Source organism: Aplidium turbinatum, chromosome 2 (genome assembly GCF_918807975.1).
Source record: "Aplidium turbinatum chromosome 2, kaAplTurb1.1, whole genome shotgun sequence".
NCBI classification, from domain to species: Eukaryota; Metazoa; Chordata; class Ascidiacea; order Aplousobranchia; family Polyclinidae; genus Aplidium; species Aplidium turbinatum.
The window spans coordinates 14,148,497-14,153,677 of NC_137473.1; positions in this window are offsets into that span (position 1 = coordinate 14,148,497).

Consider the following 5,181-nt stretch of genomic DNA (forward strand, 5'->3'; position numbering starts at 1 on the left):
CCGAGATTGACAGAGTGAAGTTTCCGATTGTTGAAGTGTTGTTGCCCGAAAATTATTCCATTCACTAGGTGCCGCTGAATGGAGAGCAGTCCTTTATAACGTGCTTTGCTCAAGGGCACACCCCGAGAGTCGAGCCAGCGCCGCTTGATGATTGTTAAGTTGTTTTGGGTTCTTAAGATTGTAGTTATCGTTACAATGCTCGCACACGACATGAATGAAATCGTTATGCATATTCCAAATACAATCTTGTGACCCTAGAGTGGCAACAAACAGTTAAATATTCATCTTAAGGTAGGTTCAGTTGGCCTATTAGCCAAGCAAGATAGAACGCGCATACATGCTATTTGGCATAGGGTCAAAACCTTATAAGGCCGAAGGTAAACTACAAAAGATAAAGTCGACCAAGTTTTTTTAGGCCTACTAGTACTCTTTTACCGGATGAATCAAATTGGTAAGTTAACTGATATGACGAGTTCGAGATAGTAGCCTACAGATGTGGCTAATTCGATTTATGCTGCAAATTAAAGCGTTCTTGGATCCTATACATAATTGCTTCCCTTTATGGGTGTGGCAATGTAACATAAGCTTGACCAAACCTACCAATCAACGCAATATGCTCCTGTTGAAACAGAGGTCTAACCGTTCGTGTAAAAACTCAGCTTAACAAGACAAGGTAGAATCCTTCAGAACACATATTTTTTCTGTTTACCACGCGGAATGAGAACAATCATTGCAATCAATAAGTTGCTATATTGTTTTGTAGAAGCTATTTAGAGATTAGCTGCGATTTCCATGTTGTGCAAATGCAGTAAACTACAGTAGATAGGCCTAATACAGGGCCGGATTTAGCTGATGGGGGGCCCGGGGCACTTTTAGATCGGGGGGCCCCCGTGCAAAAAATTTTTTGCGCCTACGGCGCGAAAAACCACCTCTACGTCTACAGTAGCATTAATCCAGCACTGCACAGCATTTTGCAGAAACTTTAAAGGCTGCAAGAAACAAAAATTAACAAAAAATCACATTCTTTCCACGTAGGGGGGCCCTTCAAAAGTCGGGAGGCCCGGGGCACCTGCACCCTCTGCCCCCCCCCCTAAATCCGGGCCTGGCCTAGTAGGCTGTTTATTTTAAGAAAACCCCCTACAAATATACAACTGCCCATTAACTTCATGTTGGGTAGGCTAGTCTACGTCGTCATAATAGACATACAAACACCTTATAATTTACTTTACAGCATAAAAAGCTTGAAGAAGAATTTAAAAATAACACAAATTTAAACAAACACCTTTCACTTGTTATAAAAAAAAACATTAAAGATTTCAAGGTTAGTATTTTTGTACTTTGTGGACTGAAGTGGATATGTGTTTGTTCACGATATCGGGGTCCTTTGTTATAACAAGGTATAATTCAAGACCAACTTAACACGCTTGCATTGTTGTTTCTTTTCTCGTAAAATTGGAAGTCACAGTGATAGTTGTTGTTCTAACAACATTATGCAAAGACACCAAAGTGTACATAGACCAACACCAAAAGATAACACGTTATCTTCACGAGCGTGTGCAATGTCAACGGTATGGATTCCGTTTTCCATTTCCTGAAGAGTTGTTTTTTCACCATCAACAGGTGCGTGCGTAACTTACAGGCCACCGGCTCGTAATCGCACCTTGCAGAAACTTCTGGTCCAGACCCGCAAAAACAAAATGCGTTAATTTTTTTACTGAATTGAATTGTTAGACAGCTTGTAGGGTTTTGCCTATCTGAAGCCCCCAGTGTAGGGTTTTGGCTATCTGACGCTGTATTTTGGATATTTAAAGGATAAAACCCTACAAGCTCACCTATGAAGGTTTGTAGAATTCTCGTCCATATTTTTTCAGACCTAACTTAAAAATCCTGCCCTCAGACTGTAGCACTAACTTTCTCTTGATAAGCAATTCATACTGTAGCCAACTTGGTTGTCGATTCTCTGACTTCATACGGCTGTACTTGAACAACATTGTAAAGCCTTTACTCAGAGCAGTGGTTTTCAACCTTTGTTTAGTCACTTGGTTGCATGTGACAAAGTGTCCCCTTCTAGATCCGCTACCAGATATACATGACAACTGCTGGAAATTTTAATAAAAGAAAGTGTCTTAAACGAAACATGCAGGACTGAAACGTACAAGAAAAAAATCTGTAGCATATGAAAACAGACAAAATACGAAAAAGTAAGACACAACATATAGACATAAATGCAATGTTAAGACTAGCCTACTGCATATAAAAACACAATAGGCTACGTTACATTCACCCAATTCAACAACAAAATTAATCTGTTTTGGTGTCACGATATAGGCTGTAGCCCACCCTTCCTTTGCATGAAAGAATTTCGAAAAGTAAAATTGACTATCAAAGTTTGCAATATATTCGACAAGCTGGTTGCAGTATAAAGCCCTTTTTGAAAATAATAAAGGAAGAAATTGCCTTCGTGTGGTGTGAAAAGCAAGCTTTGCTTATGTTCACACATTTTATACAAATTCTGTAAAACTCTAGGCCTATTCTGGAAAACATTATAATGTCAACTCAAAGCAGATATTTCCCGATTTGTAATTACGATATGATTCGAATAATTATAATTGCCAGACTTTAGCGATGGGTGACTAATCAACCAAGACAAACCGCTGCCAATCATGTAATTTTGCTTCCCTAATCAGGAAGTGGATATAAAATTGATGGGTACACAACTAAACATTCTTCAAGTGCAAAAAGGCAGCTGGAGTAGTAGATCATTAGTAAAATGGTTGGTTGATTTCTATGCTGCGAGAAAGCTTTCAAAGATCTGATCTGAACACTGAACAGTGAACAGTGAACAGTCTATATTCAAAGTGATAGCATGTTATTTGTTCTCGCAAATTGCATCCAGAAATTTTGAAAAATAGCTAATCTAATCAAGTTGTCGAGGCTGAAGTAGTTGCTGCGTCAGGCTAAGAAGAGCATTGTTGCGTTCTGGGAAAAGACCTGATAAATTCATACAACTTTCGAATCTCAGCACTGTGTATCAAGCAGCAGGGAGATGGTATTTTTTGAAACAGTTTTTTTTATTTTGTTTCAATATTCCTAAGTTGAAGATTTTATTCCATGCCATCTTGCTTGGATTAGTCTCTTAAGATTTTGTTTTAACCAAATCAAGTTTTTCAACCATCCCTTTTGTAATTGCACAGAAACGTTTCAGCGATTGGTATTGAAAATATTATTTAAATGTGAGTAACGTGAGTAATAATAACAAATTGCATTTTCATTTTTCCCTACGTTAGCCTACTTGACTGAGTGACTTAGAACTTCAAGCTTCCTAAAGCCAAAACTATTTCATAAAAAATAATTACGTACCTAAAATACTTTAGAAATTCTTCGTTTTGGCTTTTTCGCTGTTTTGACATAAACTGTGCTTTTTAGTTTAGTGAGCATTGCAATTTATTGTAGCAATAAGGTCAATAAGTTCAACCGATCTTATCAGAAAAGTGAACTCGACGTAGGCTACAATAGTGTATGCTAATGTTCTTTGCTTAAATTTTGTCTACTGACTAGTTTGAACGCAAAGTTTATATTGTCAACATCTCTTTGGGTATTTGATTATGGTCGAAACGCAAACTCATCAGAGTTGACCACAAAGTTAGTCACATTTAGTCAGTGTTGTACGCGCATACAAAAAATATTGACCTCGTCAGCGTAAACGCAAACGTTCGAAAAATCATACGCCGTATGCGTCAACGTAACTTGTAAAAAAAGTTGGCGACGTCAGCGCATACACTAGCGCAAACTAATTTTGTTTGCTAGGTGCCAAACATTCACACGGTAAAAATCACTAGAAACAAACAAGTTTTATTTTGAATTTCCACGAAGAAACACAAGCATCTGAAAGTGTTCATCTGACATTTTGCTGTGTTTTGGTTCCAATATGTCTTTGCCCATTAAAAACATTCTTTCAACTGCAGCGCTGGAAGGTATTGGCGTGTTGTAGCGAAAAAAATACATTAAAAAGTATGCGTTGACGCTTTGCGCTAAAAAACCGCGAGAACTTTACGGCGTAGCCTCAAGCGCAAACTATCGAAAAAAATGTGGCCGCAAGCGTTAGCGTAAACAAAAAGTCTACGCCGCAAGTATGCGGCGTAGAATTTGCGGCGTATACGTACATCTCTGCATTTAGTACAATGTCATTACCAGTTTGTAGCCTATAACCAATAACTCGATTTAATTTTCGTGATGCTGGATTGCATCAACTAGCCTACCTAACCTTAAAAATCATATTTTAACTTGAGATCAACTAACATTCCTTTAATATGCTTGTCTTTGCTTAATTAGTACCGTAGAATGATTGTGGTAATTATGCAGACATGTTTTGAAACTACATAAACAATAACAACAGCTGAGTGATGATATGATAACAAACTTTTTGTGATCGCTAGTGAGTGTAGAAAGTATTTATTGAGAGGAGCAATGTATTTCAGCCAGTGTGCCTCGACTTCAATGTGGTAGAGGAACATTTTGTTTTCTCAGTGTCCTGAAAACAAAAAGGCAAGACGAGTCATACAAAAATAGTAATTTAAAACGTGAGTGCACAAAAAAGTTTCACGCCAAACACAACTATTTATTGACGCGATTTTTGCTAGAGTGGTTCAAGTGGTCGAGATTATTACACTAAAACCAAAATGTTTGGAAGGAATCAGTTTGAGTTTGTCAGTGTTGTTTGTTCAATAAGATGTAGTTCAAAGTATAGTTTAAGATCCAGCTAAAAAGACTGAATGAGATTTAAAAATAACTGGTTGACTTTAACGAAAACTAACCAATATAGGCTATACCTAGCCAATACAAATTATTTTTTCCCATGTTTCAACATCAATAGACGTTAAAACGATGTCAAAAAGTTTTGCTAACTGAAAAGTATTTGGGCATAGATTTTCAAAATAATCAATGTTGCATTACTTCTTGACGGTATTTTTCAACATTAGTAACCATCGCATAGGCTGCTTGTGCAATAAGGGTATGACGTTTAGCGTTGTGATATAAGCTATGTATGTAAAAATGAGCTTTTCGAAATACCGACTTGACAACCTTTTTCTGAGTGTTACTGTGTAGCATTTCATGGCTCTTTGTCTGAAAATATTGTCAACTTTTAGTGTTTTGTGTCTTCTGGTCCGTTCACGTGGAAAA